Source organism: Triticum urartu, chromosome 1A (genome assembly GCF_056163025.1).
Source record: "Triticum urartu cultivar PI428250 chromosome 1A, HENAU_Tu73, whole genome shotgun sequence".
In the NCBI taxonomy this organism is placed as follows: Eukaryota; Viridiplantae; Streptophyta; class Magnoliopsida; order Poales; family Poaceae; genus Triticum; species Triticum urartu.
The window spans coordinates 38,689,520-38,704,382 of record NC_141873.1 but is presented as its reverse complement, the minus strand read 5'-3'; the positions used below and the strand labels follow the sequence as shown (position 1 = coordinate 38,704,382).

Here is a 14,863-nt window from a genome sequence, read left to right as displayed (position 1 = left end):
CAGTGCTTCAACTCAATTGTGGTGGATTGTGGTCAATGGATTCAACCCCAAGGACCCAATGAATCTCACTCCAAGGGAAGCGGTTGACGATCAACTCAATGCTACCGCGCACAACATGCTTCGCAACGCTGTGACTGAAGACTATAGTGATTCCATTGCTCTTCTCAAAACCGCAAAGGAAATTTGGGATTGCCTTGAGGAGCCTCTTGAAGGAGATGAAGCAATTCGAAGATCTCGGTTGGTCTTGCTCAAACAAGAAGTCAATCTCTTTGTGAGGAATGAGGGTGAGTCCGCAGAAGAGGTTTACCGAAGGTTGAAGTCCCTTGTGCTCAACTTGAGAACCTTTGGGTGCACTTGGGAAAATGATGATTTCATCAAGGACAAGTTCATAGATGCTATGGTTCTCACGGAACATACCATGGTCATGATGGTTCATCAACGTCCGGACTATCACAAGTTGACTTCGGCTCAAGTTGTTTCCACCTTCTCTACCCATGTTCTTTTGGAAACCAAGTCCAAGAAAACATTTGCAATAGCTCAAGCAACCAAGAACTCCAATCTTGCCTTGAAGGCCAAGAAAGTGATGAGCCAATCCTCAAGGGAGGAAGAAGTGAGTGAAGAGATATGTGAGGAGGATAATGATACCTCGTGCCCAGCAAATGATTTTGCAGAAGACTTGGCTCTCTTAGTCAAGAATTACTCTGGGACCATGGCAAACAAAGGAAGAAATCTTCAAGGAAGATCGTTTGGACGAAGGAAATGCTATAATTGTGATAGCCCAAGACACTTTGTTCACGATTGTCCATACGAGAGACGTGAAGACAAGTCCGAGAAGCTTGTGCTTAAGAAGAAGAAGTTCACCAAGTTTGCAAAGAGGAAGGATGACAAGGCTCTTGTTCATGAAGAATACATGTGTGGAGATGAAGATGACGGTGATGATGATCAAGTGGGCACGGCCGCCTTTGCCATGCATGCCACTACCTCCTCCTCCACCACCATCCTCTTCGACTCTCCAAACGAGGACAAGCCATTCACTCATCGGTGCCTCATGGCTAAAGAGGTAAAAACAAAGTCCAAACCCAAGAAACCCGACACCTACACTCCCAATATCTCATGTGAGATAGTGGAGGATGAGTGTGAGGAGGGTGTGGATAATGATGAGGAATCCTTAATGGCTTTCATGAAAACTCTTCATGGTGAACCTCGTGCTCATTTTGGCGATCTCCTTAAGTCACTTGCCGAACGCGATGACTTTATGGAGAATGTTGAGAACCTCCTTATAGAGGAAAAAGAGAGATTTGATCTCCTCGAGCACGAACTTAGTGAAGAGAGTGTCATGAGAGCATCACTTGAGGAAGCCTTATCTTCTCATCAAATTAGCTTTGTTAAAACCAATGATGCTTTGCAACTTGCTCTTGAGAATAAAGATGCTCTTAAAGTTAGAGTTGAAAAGCTTCTAGTTGACCATACAAGACTTGTTGAGGAGCATGAGTTCCTTGTGATTAGTTCCAAGGTTGTCAAAGGTGACCTCATTGCCCTCACCGAGTCTTATGCTCAACTAAAAGATACAACCATTAAGGCTCTCACTTCTGTACCTCATATAGATTTAAATGATGATGCTTGTACGGCTAACTTTGCTCATGATTGCACCTCCCTTCAAGAGGAAAATAAGAAGTTGAAAGCTCAAATTGAGAAAGGGCTTGTATCATGCATCCAAGGGGAGAAAAACCTAAACGATCTCTTGAGCAACCAAAAGGAGTGTGTTGCCAAGGAGGGAGTTGGGTTTAATCCCGCATCTAAGAGTGGTAACAAAAATAAGAAGAAGAGCAACAAGAAGATCGGTCCGACTCCTTCCCCTCCCCAAAAGGTAGTGTTTGTGAAAGAAGGGCACAAGGAGAAGGAGAAGGAAATGAAGGGTGTTGGGAATGGAAAGGTAATTAGGGACAAGGCCATTCCCAAGAATTTTGCCGGCAAGAACAATCCATCATATGTTCTCATGAGAGGAGATGATGGCTATACCTTTGCAAAATTTGTTGGAACTAACTATGATGATTATGCTTGGACTATTTGGGTTCCCAAGACCCTCGTTGCTAACTCACTAGGACCCATTGCAAAATGGGTACCTATAACCAAAGCTTGATTATTGTAGGACTATGTCTCCGGTGGAACTCAATGGGTGATCGACAGTGGATGCACCAATCATATGACCGGAGAAAGGGAGATGCTTGTGGAGTTCGTTGATTCACTCAAGGCCTCTTCGAACATCTCCTTCGGTGACAATAGCAAGGGCAAGGTATTGGGTTTGGGCAAGGTGGTAATCTCTAATGATTCATCTCTTTCAAATGTCATGCTTGTCCAATCCCTTCACTACAACTTACTTTCTACTATTCAATTGGCTCGTGCCGGTTATGATTCACATTTTGGTGAATTCCATGTGACCGTCTTTAAGAGAAGCAATCTCAAAGTGGTCTTCGTTGGGCATGTTGAAGACAACCTTTACGTGGTTGATTTCTCGAAAGAGAAAACTCATCTTGCAACATGCCTAATGGCCTAGGCCGACGTGGGGTGGCTATGGCACCGTAGGCTAGCCCACGTGGGCATGAGAAATTTGCAAGCTCTCTTAAAGGGGGAGCACATTCTTGGACTAACAAATGTGTCTTTTGCCAAAGATTGTCCTTGTAGTGCTTGCATTGCCGGAAAGCTTCCTGAAAAAGCTCATAAAGTAAAGACTATCATCACCACCTTGAGGCCCCTCGAGCTCATCCATTTGGATCTATTTGGGCCTCCAACATATGATAGTTTGGGAGGAAGGAGATATTGTCTTGTCATTGTTGATGACTTCACAACATATTCTTGGGTGTTCTTTCTCAAGACTAAAGAGGAAACTCAAGAAACCTTCATCAACTTTGCCAAAGAAGCTCAACGTCAACATAACTGTGAGATCATGGCAATCTGAAGTGACAATGGCACCGAGTTCAAAAACTATACAATGGATGAATTCTTGAGTGAAGAGGGGATAAAGCACCAATATGCTGCACCATATACTCCCCAACAAAATGGTGTTGCGGAGAGGAAGAATCGGACTCTTATTGAGATGGCGAGGACCATGCTTGATGAGTACAAATCACCATACAAGCTTTGGGCAGAAGCCATCAACACCGCGTGCCATGCTTCAAACCGGCTTTATCTTCGCAAGCTCAAGAACAAGACCCCTTATGAGCTCCTAATCGGGAGAAAGCCCAACGTCAAATACTTTCGGGTATTCGGTTGTAAGTGTTTCATTTTAAACAAAAAATCCCGGTTAGCTAAATTTGAGTCTAGAACTTATGAGGGCATATTTATTGGATATGCATCAAACTCTCATGCTTACCGAGTTCTCAATAAATCCACCAGATGCATTGAGGAAACGGTAAATGTGGAGTTTGATGAAGATAACGGCTCCCGTATGGAGGAAATCGTTCCTAGTGTTGTAGGTGATGAGGCTCCTTCACAAGCTATAAGGACAATGGGTATAAGCCACATTCTTCCACAAGAAACACCCCATGTCCAAGTAGAAGAAGAAGGAGTAAGAGCCCCTCTTGAGGATTTTCCACAAGGGATGTCATCACCGACACCACTTGTACAAGATGCTTCGGGAAATAATGAACCTATCCAAGAACAAGATCAAGACCCTCATATTCCTGAGCAAGATCAAGAGCAAACTCTTCCGTATAATGAATATTCAATCGTTGAGGCTCAAGATCAAGCTCAAAGTCATGATCAAGATCAAGATCAACCCCAACCACAAGTGTCTTCATCGTCATCACTTCCTACTGAGCAAGAACCTATGGTTGCAAAGAGAAGAGTGTCTCCAAGGCTAGAGCAATCTCAAGGGCAAGCTTCTTCATCAAGTCCAAAACCCAGTGAAGAAGAGCTTGACCGCAAAGAGCAAAAAGTGGCCGCCAAGCTGAAACATCTTCAACACCTCACCGAGAACATCTACGGTAGCATCAAAAAGGGGGTAACTACTCGTAGACGTTTGGCAAACTTTTTTGAACATCACTCGTTTGTCTCTTGTGTTGAACCCCTTAAGGTGGAAGATGCACTTGACGATCCGGATTGGATAGATGCCATGTATGAAGAACTCAACAACTTCACATGCAACAAAGTGTGGACCCTTGTAGAAAGACCCAAGGAATTTCATAATGTCATTGGAACAAAGTGGATTTTCAAGAACAAACAAGATGAATATGGACAAGTAATAAGGAACAAGGCAAGGTTAGTGGCACAAGGTTTCACCCAAGTTGAAGGTTTAGACTTTGGTGAAACTTTTGCCCCCGTTGCCCGTCTCGAATCCATTCGCATCTTGCTTGCTTATGCCTCTCATCATGATTTCAAATTATATCAAATGGATGTTAAGAGCGCATTTCTTAATGGTCCTCTTAAGGAGTTGGTGTATGTCAAGCAACCTCCCAGTTTTGAAGACCCCGATCATCCCTCTCACGTTTATGAACTCCATAAGGCACTCTATGGACTCAAACAAGCACCTCGTGCTTGGTATGATCACCTTACGGCGTTCCTAAGCGAGAAGGGGTTCCAGATTGGGGTAATAGATTCCACTCTCTTTATGAAGAGGGTAAAAGGAGAGTTGTTTGTCTGCCAAATATATGTTGATGATATTATCTTTGGGTCAACTAACCATGCTATTAACGTTGAGTTTGAGAATCTTATGACTAAGGAATTTGCGATGAGCATGATGGGAGAGTTGAAGTTCTTTCTCGGTTTTCAAGTGAAGCAATTGAGAGGCGGAACCTTCATCAATCAATCTCGTTATATCCAAGACATGCTCAAGAGATTCAAAATGCAAGATGTCAAGCCAATGAAGACACCCATGGCCACAAATGGTCAACTTCATATTGATCCAAATGGTAAAGAAGTGGATCAAAAGGTATATCACTCTATGATCGGTTCCTTGCTTTACCTTTGTGCATCTAGGCCAGATATTATGTTGAGTGTGTGTATGTGTGCAAGATTTCAATCCGCTCCTAAGGAGAGCCACTATTCGGCGGTGAAAAGGATCCTTCGATATTTGGTTCATACCCCAAACTTGGGCCTTTGGTATCCCAAGGGATCATCATTTGAGTTAATGGGTTACTCGGATTCGGATTGGGCCGGAGACAAGGTTGATCGCAAGTCCACATCCGGTTCATGTCAATTCCTAGGGAGATCGTTGGTAAGTTGGTCTTCAAAGAAGAAAAATTGTACATCTCTCTCCATAGCTGAAGCCGAGTATATTGCTGCCGGAAGTTGTTGTGCCCAATTATTATGGATGAGGCAAACTTTGATGGATTACAGTGTCAAATGTGACAAAGTGCCTCTTTGGTGTGACAATGAAAGTGCCATCAAGATCGCCGAGAATCCGGTTCAACATAGCAAGACCAATCATATTGAGATTCGTCATCATTTCATTACAGATCATGTGGCCAAGGGAAACATTGAGTTACTCCATGTCAACACCGAGAATCAACTAGCAGACATCTTCACCAAGCCCCTTGATGAAGCAAGATTCCGCGAGTTAAGGCATGAGCTAAATATCGTGGATATTAGTAACTTCGGATGAAACTCTTGCTCACACACACATACTCATGTACTATCTTGCTTAGATGTAGGCACATGTCTAGGGGGAGCTAGCTCAACTCATGAGCTATCTTATCCTAGAAGTGCATAAAACAAACACAATCTTTCACATAAGCCACTTTAGGTGGTACTTGTGCTTCAAAGATGAGTATTGGTCTTGGGCCCAAGGTTCATATCTTCGCGGTGCCATACCAAGTAAACTCAAACATGGTGGCCTCGGCCACCGCCGTCGCTTGAGGGTTGTGTCCGTGTTTGTTTCGCTTGTGTGGTGTGTTGTTTCTTTTCTTGTTTTTTGGTTGGTTATCCTCGCTTCTCTTTTGGTACAAGTGCTCCACATATATCCTTTCCATAGTAATAGGACTTTCCTCGTGGCGTATTCAGAAATGTAGACCGAGTGCTTTGTGAAGTAGGGGTAAGAGTATTCACTCAACCCTGTATTTAAAAATCCACTCATGTCAAAGTTCCCGAATACCCCGTGCGCACGGGCCTGTACCGTGCACACGGGGCCCCCCGTGCCCACGGGCTCTGTACCGTGCGCACGGGGCTCACTTAGCCCGTGCGCACGGGGTCTGCGGTTTCTGGTCCTAAGGAGGTGGGGCGTGGGGGGGGGGGGCTCGGGTTCTTTTCCACCCATTCGCCCCCTCCACTCCCCAGGAAGCCTCCAGCGCCGCCGCCGTCGCCTCCTCTCGCCGGAGCTCCTCCGGGCTTCTTCGGGGTTCCTCCTCCGTGGATCTGCATCCAGATGGGGTCCTCCTCCGGTTGGTCTTGTCCCCTTGATCTATCTCCTTGAGTTCCTGTCTATTGTTCTAGCTTTAGGGTTTCTTTGCTCCCTAGATTCGTTTGGCCTCAACTAGCTTGTAGATAAAAGTCTAGTGCTTAGATCCTTTGGTCCCTCTGCTACACCCACTCCCGGAGTTCATTCTGGTAGTGGCTGTCGCTGGGAGACCCCCGTGTCCACGGGGTGTTTGACCCCCGTGCGCACGGGGCCCCGTGCCCACGGTCCTGTACCGTGCGCACAGGCCCCCGTGCCAACGGGGTCTAAACCCCCATGCACACGGACTATCCAGGAACTTTTGCCTAGATTTTTGTCTATCTTCTTGCCATTCATCTTGCACTTGTACTCATTTTGTGTCTCGTGCTTTGTGTTGTTGGGTGTTTGCATGTGTTTCAGAATCCGCTGACAAGAGGTCTGAGCTTCGTCGCAAGCGTGCAAAAGGAGGATCAAAGGACTTCACCATTGCTCGTCGTCAGCCGTCTGAAGGCATGGGTCAGGGGTCTGGGTCAGGTCAGGACCGTGCTCACCGTGCAGCCTCAAAGAGGCCTGTTGTTGAGGCTTCCGATGATTCTGAGGAAGAATATGACTCACAAGATGATGAGATAGAAGAAGAAGATGATCGTGGTGAGGAAGATGAAGAAGAGGAAGGGGAGCCTAGTCCGGAGCAAGCCATTCCGGGCAGGCGTGACCTCCGGAATATGCCTCTTGTCAAGTGGACCAAGCCAGAGATCTGGGCTGAGAGACAGAGCCATCCGTATGTTAAGGCCATGAGTATGGGAGTGGATCCTCGTTTCAAGAATGGGTTTCAGCAAAGGATCTATCATGAGCTTCTTATGACCAAGTCAAAGGAGTTTGCTCCTCACAAGCAAGTCAACACTGAGAGTTTGCGTGACAATGATCATCTGTATCCCGGTGTGTACTCTGCTCTTGGACGACTGGGTCTGATTCTGTTTGTCACCTTCAACCACCCCTACAATGAAGATCTAGTGATTCAGTTCTTTGCCACTCTGTACTTCTCCAATGATTCTGCTCGCACCCTCACATGGATGTCCGGAACGCATCAGTCCTCAGCTCCTATGGCAAAGTTCTCCGAGATCATTCCCTACCCGTTCATGGATGAAGAGACTATTTCTGATGAGTTTGGCATTGTTCGGGAAAGTGGGGAGCGCACTAAGGATGAGATTGTCTTTGCTTACAAACAAGAGAAGTCATTTGTCACTGGGTCAATCAAAGACCTCTTGCCCCTCTATGACACCATGCTCCATATCCTGCGGTATACCCTCACTCCAAAGGCCGGGGATTCCCATAACATTCGGAGCTCCATGCTAGATGTCTTTGTGTATCTTCATCAGAAGAAGAAAGTGGATGTTCTGGATTTCATGTACTACGAGCTGCGTCAGTGTGTACAAGAGAACAAGTCTTTGATATATGCTCCATTCATATAGGCGTTGATTGAGACCGTCTGTCCAGCAAAGGACATTGCCAGCTTCAAGACTACTGTTCCCAAGCGCAACTCCAACTGGACCCCAGCTGCTCCTGCTCCCTATGTGCCCATCAAGAAGGGGCGCAACCCTAGGCCTGAGGATTGTGCTACTTATACTCCAGGCATCTCCTCTACTACACGGATCCCTCGTGGTAAGGCCAAGTTTGTTGGCTCTGAGGCCATCTTTGCCAAGGGAGAGAAGAAGTCGATGTTCAAGACCTTGAGCAACATGTTCAAGATGTGTCAGTCAATTCGGCGTCGTCAGATCAAGGAAATCAATAAGGAGAAGCTTGTTCGGAGTGAGCAGAAGGCAGCAAGGGCTGCTACTGGTGAGGAGGTCGGTCCAGGTTCAGAGGACGTCGACAGTGAGGCCACTGCTCGGTCTTTCCCAATGGCCGTGTGGCATTTTGATGATGATGATGATGATGCCTCGAGTGCTCCTCCTGTTGTCTAGTGGGCCTCGTGTCGCCATTTGTCTCCCTTTTGTTGTCTTGATGACAAAGGGGGAGAAGTGGTGTGTGTGTGTGTTTGTGTGTTCGTGGGTGTGTGCGGTGTTTGTGTGTTCGTGGGTGTGTTGAGATCTCAAGCCTCGTGTTTCTCGCTGTTGGTTGGTTTTAGTTGGCTTGAGATACTCTTATTTACCTTCCGTCTGCGTGGTTGTGTGTCTCTAGCTTTATTAGTGAACCTTGCCATTATCTTCTTATGCTTATTGGGTCTCACAATATTTGCTCACCACACTGTGTCATGATATCTAGGCACCGTTATAGGTTTATTTTGATGAATCTCATGACTTAACAATAATGATCTTGGTCGAACCTCCTATGGGTGTACTAGATGCATTCTGGTTTTCGGGCACACATATAGGGGGAGCTATCATGATCATTATTTATTCCATGGCTTTCTATCTGTTTATCCTCTTTGCCATGCTCTAACCACGTTGTCATCAATGCACCAAAAAGGGGGAGATTGAAAGTGCTAATGGCACTTATGCTATGTTTTGGTGTGATGACAATGTGGTTAGTTGAACTAATATCGGTTGCTAAAGTTTATCTCAGGTTATTGGTTCTTGGTTCTAAGTGCCCGCGATGGAGATGTGCGACCCCCCCCCCATTTCAAAAAGGACAAAGGCATGGTCTTTCGTCGCTTCGAAGGTTTAGTTTTGGTTTGCTTCGAGTCGTAGGAAAGACCGCACTATTAAGAGGGGTTTGTGTGGATAAATGTCGTGTGGGAATGCCTTTGCCGAGCCTTACTCTCTTACCCTTCCCACTCCGACCACCTAAAAAGAACCTAGTGTGTGTGCTGTGGTACTCAGAAAGTTGCAACAGAAAGTTACTGGGTACCCCATGCGCACGGGGTCTTTTGACCCCCGTGCGCACGGGGTACTGCGTAACTCTCTGGGTACCCCGTGCGCATGGGGGTCACTTTTGACCCCCGTGCGCACGGGGTCCTATGTAAACTCTCTGAGTACCCCGTGCGCACGGGGTCTTTTGACCCCCGTGCGCACGGGGTGGTGTGTTTGTCTCTGAGTACCCCGTGCGCACGGGGCTGACTTAGCCCGTGCACACGGGGTCCAACGGGCAGAAATCCCCACCAGCCCATGAACACTATTTAAAGGCCCTTCTTCCACCTCCAACCTCTAACCCTAATGTCTTGTTGAGCTCCACCATTGCTACACCCCATTTTTCTCAATACTCTCAATCCCTCCACCCAAACTTGTTGAAACTTTGGGGATCGGGAGAGCAAGACCCGATCTACAACTTGACCAAACTAAATCGTGTTCCCCGCAACTTTTCTTCCCCATTGACTTGTTACTCTTGGAGCTTGGGCTCCTAGGCGGTTAGAGTTTCCTCCGGAAGCTTCCTTGATTGTGGTGTGCTCCGGAGAAGTTTGTAAAGGTGTGGTGGTCGCCCTTCAAGACCAACCCCGAGTGTTTTGAGGCTCATCCGTTGGGGGTGACTCGAAGGAGAATACGGTGAGCCTTTGGTGGCGTTCCGCAAGCTTTGGCTCCGGCACCGTCCAAACGAAGATTATCTCTTCCCCAAGGAAAAGTGAACTTCAGGTTAAAATCCGCGCCCTCGTCTCACTTGTGGTTAATCCTTTCCCGCACCTTTCTTTGTTGTTGTATGCTTGTTGGCTTGCTAAGTAGTTTGTTGCCTAACATATCTATCTTGGAGCTTGCTTGTCATATAGGTTGCATTCACCTAGTTTCATATCTAGTGAACTCTTTTATCCGCTAAGCCTTAAAATCTACAAGAAAGATTAAAATTTGTAGTCTTCTATTCACCCCCCCCCTCTAGTCGACCGTATCGATCCTTTTAGAAGCCCATCTCCTGCGCCATTAGAATCACGTCTCTGCATGCAAGTAGCTCAATGGAAAAAGGGTCTGTTACCCCATCGTACCTTGAGCCTCCAGCTCTAACGAGAGCTCCCTGATGATCTCGAGCATTGAAGCCCGCTCCTCCATATATAAGACCCATATCCGTAGCTCCATTAGTGTTGATCTTTATCCATCCCTCCTCAGGTGGCAACCACCTCAGGGGGACTATAGCTTGGGTCTTCCCCCTCTCCGGGATCTCAAGTGCCCGGACAATCTCCTCGATAATCACCATGGATTTCACCGGCCGATACACCATCTCACCATGAGTGTAGTTGTTCCTGGCATGCCAAACAGCCCACATCACAGTAATCATAATAGCTGCCACCTCCTTTTTGTACAATCATTGATCTAAAAGATCTCGAGACCATGACAATGGATGTAACCGTGGTATGTCAATACCAAAGAAACGTTCTGCTTCTTCCCAAAAACGCCTTGCATGGTCACATTCCATCAACGAGTGAAATAACGTTTCATTATCATGACCGCACATCGGGCAATTCGGTAGCTGCTTAATATGCCTCCCACTACACCACAACACTACATTCCCGACAGCCAGGTTGGTCGGAAATACAGCTTCCACCAACAAACAGTCGGTCGGGAAAAACTATTGCCGACCGATCACGTCTGTTGGGGAAAGTCCAGATGGGAAACCCATTTCCCGACCGACATATCTTTCCCGACCGATTGCGTGACGGCTAAGGGGTATTTTTCCCGACCAACAGTTTGTTGGGCCTGCCATGGGCCTTTCCCGACCAACAGTCTGTTGGGGCATTCATGAGCCTTTCCCGACCAACATTTTGTTGGGCTTGGTGTTAGCCTTTCCCGACCGACTGTTAGACGGGGTTTGTTTTGCCGACCAACAATCAGACAATGTTTACTTTTGACAACCAACAGTTGATCAACATTTTGCTTAGCAAACCACAACTGTAGTTAACCTGTGGTACAAATTGTTGCGTACATATAGTTCACGTGTTCTAAAGCATAATCACCAAGACAACATTCATCGGGTGCACCAAACATTTTTTATTCCATTAACTAATTGTCACATACATACACTTCAGTCTGTTCGCACAGGACACCATACACCAGATTTACAGAAGCAAAAAGATGAAAGTAGTATGAGACATCAGTTGTACAAAATGAAAAGTAGAACATCCAGTTGATGCGGATCACTGGCTTCATGGTTCATTGTGATTCCAATCCTTATGTTTGCGCCCTACAGAATTTAAATAAGTCTCAATTATTAGAATGTTCAATTAATTTAAGAAATTGAATGCTGGCAGAATTCACATGTGCACTGTGCACACACAACAGCACAAAATGAGGAATATTCATGCCTAATGTATAAAAGTAGCATTTCAGGACATCAAGACCGGCAATTAACTTCCAGCAGTAGCCATGGATGTGGCATAGAAGCCCTTCGCCCACTTTTTGTCTATCCATTCGAAAGGAAATGCATCACTTACTTTTTACGATTGCTGGGCATATAGTGTACCTGGGACATACTTAAGTTACTGTACATAGGTACCATTACCCCATATTCCAACACTTGTTCCAAAAAAACATACAACTAAACACTACAAAAAAACATACTTAAGTTACTGTGACTCTTTCAGTAGATGTACAGATTTCTAGTAGTTCATAGTTGATTTAGCTTTGACTTTAATATACCATGATAATTGAAATTGATAGTGGATTTAACTGTGACTATTTCCATGATAATTGAAATTGATAGTGCAGACTTTTAGTACAGATTTCTAGTAGTTCATAGTGGATCTAGTTCATAGTGAAACAGAATGCTATCTTCCTGATGACAGCAATAGATACATTGGGGATACTACAGTTTGTAAAACCATGGTATGTACTTGGACAAACACCTCAAAATATTTTCAAAAGTACAGCTTTTTTCTAGAGAAGACCACTAGTTTTCTTTCTTACTTTTCTCTGGGATGGAAAAGATTGTAGTGCGCCTGACTATTATATTCAGAAATGCATCAAAGAAAACATATGTACTTCAGTGCCACAAATTAGATTAAATTATACCTCGCAAAAATAGATTAAATTAATCCATTAGTTTCAGAGAAGCATATGTACTGTACATACAAATCTTCATAGGTACAAGTGCCAGAACCTAAACCATCAGGTTACGCATAAGAGAAATAAAGATTATAAATACTAGGTTAGCCTAGAAACAAGATTCAGAAATAGCAACTTTAAAAGCAACTAGCAGTGTATTATGCTCTGTTCTGTACTATGGATGTGCCCTGATGCTGATAAATGTGTGTGTGTACCGAGTGAGACTTGTAGTTACAAAAGGTTATTAACTATGGAATTAGCCAAAAATAAGACAATGAGTATTCTCTATTCAGCAAAACTGAAGGACCAGATTCCCAGATTGAAGGACCAGATACATGAACAAACAGTACAACAGGAGGTTATTCATGAACAAACCGAAGGACTAGATTCATGAACAAACAGTACTAGAGGAGGTTATTTAAGACAAACTGAGACTATGTATTGTACATTATCTAATACAAACTTTAGATGAAGAGAAGTGGCAGTGAGCTAGGCAAACATGATAATAAGAGAAGATGAACCAGCCCTGGTTTGTAGCTCAAAAAAATACTTAGCTCATTTCGGTCCCTGGTTCGTAGCTCAAAAAATGAATACTAGCTCAGTATTCAGAAACCGAGAAGATTTCTCCTATACAATACACAAATAAATACTAGCTCAAAAATAGTGATTGGAAAAATACCTTGGCGGTGGGACGAGGAAGATGCCCCTGGTTTGTAGGTTTTCATCTAGCAAAGTGACCATGAGTCAGTATCACACATCAAACAATTCGAGATAAGTGGACAAAACACACATTATTGGTGATTACCTTGCTAGATGGTCATGCAATGGCCCTGTGTCAGCATCAGCGATAGATTGTAAGCCTTCATATTCATAAGGCACCATAGTATCCCTTCTGATCACAACATTGACAAGAACCTCATAAGTCGCTGGTCCAAGGGGCTCTTCGCCCACAATAGTGTCTGGATCAACTGGAGATAATTGTTGCCTTAGCATCAGGAGTTTCAGGACCAGTCCATGCATATAGAAGCACATCCATACCAATCGGAATCAATGATTATTTTAGAAACTTGAAAAAATAGAATTTAAACATATAGGTAAGGATGAGAAGATTACAAGGCTTTCATCTTCATGGGCTGATGAACTTCTTGGAGGGGGCTTTGCAACAACTCTTCTATGAACAAAGGGCTCTTCATCGTCGTCTTCTTCACCATCATTATGTTCCTCAGCTTCAACTCTTGAGTTCTAGCAGACAACAATATGGAAATAGAATTATTGCATGCAAGATGGATTATTGATACACAATGAAAAGATGTGGAAATAGTTCATTACTTGTCGAGAATTGGAACCGTGCTGCGATCTAGGAGTTTCTAGATTATGCCTCCTTCTGAAGCTAACGTCAATTCCATTCAGTCCATTAGTTCCTGCATTTGTTGCACAAACAAAAGATTAATATATATTGCTACCACAAAATTTGCAATGGAAACAAACAAAATCTGCACACAACAGCTCAACTTCTAAAATTGGTTCATATTGCAACCACAAAGCTTCTCACAAAGCTCAACTTCTCACAATTAGACTAGCTAGCAACAGTACACATCAAACCGGAGAACCATAGAAGAAGAAAAGCATGAGGTGCCTTGTCCACTGGAACATCTACTCGTTCGGTCGTTCCCCACCGCCGGAGCTCCCTGTTACCCACTGCTAGAGCACTCTTTTCCCCGCTAGCCCACTGTCGCAATACGCCTCCAGGGAGGCAAGGATGAGAGGGAGGAGTTGTACCTCAGTCATACGCTCGTATCGATGACCTTGCCCAGCAGCACGCTGCCCAGATCCAACTCGCCGCCGCCGCCGCCACGTGTCCCTTCGTGGTGCAGATGCGGGAGGTCCGGCCAGGGAGGGGACGGCAGCTTTGCTGGATGTAGCACGAGGGCGTGGGGCCGGCAGTGGAGAGGCCGGACGGCTTGGGCGGCGCTGGAGTGGCGCGGCAGAGGGAGGGTGGCGTGGGGCGGCGCTGCAGAGGTAGGGCGGGGTGGGCGGTGGTGGGCTGGTGGTGGGATGGCGCCGGGATCGATCGGCGATAGCCCCGGGCGATGTGTGGCGGCGGTGGGACGGCGTGGGAACGACCACCGGACCCCGGGCGGCGCGCGTGGGGAACGAAGAGCTAGGGATTTGGCTCCTTTGCGCGTGCGAGGGGAACGAAATGAGAAGCTATTGATTTTGGGGGGAAATCTTCGCGGGCCGAGCCGGTTATTGGCGCTAAACTTTCGGCCGTTCGCGCGCAAGGCCCATTTAATGTCCGATTGTTGGTCGGGGTTATTTCCCAACCGATGGTTCGTGGGCCATAAAAGAATTCCCGATCGACTGTTGGATGCCATATGTTGTAGTATTCCCGACCAACAATGGGTCACTGCATAGAGGTTTCCCGACCCACGGTCCGTTAGAAATTTTCCTAATAGATTATCAGTTGGCAATAGCGACTTTTTCCTAACAAACGTCGGTAGGGAATTCTGGTGCATGGTGTAGTGTCCTCTGAAGC

At 45.7% G+C, this 14,863-nt stretch overlaps 1 long non-coding RNA gene across 1 annotated transcript; it reads right to left on the bottom strand.

The window, feature by feature from the left end:
* Window positions 1–11,254: 11,254 nt before the first annotated feature.
* LOC147989760 (uncharacterized) lies at window positions 11,255–14,529 on the bottom strand. The gene is made up of 6 exons (XR_015617871.1): window positions 14,107–14,529; window positions 13,657–13,748; window positions 13,441–13,569; window positions 13,133–13,312; window positions 13,007–13,052; window positions 11,255–11,467 (listed from the first exon to the last, which is right to left on the bottom strand). It is a non-coding gene; the product is annotated as an uncharacterized LOC147989760 (long non-coding RNA).
* Between the last annotated feature and the right edge of the window lie 334 nt (window positions 14,530–14,863).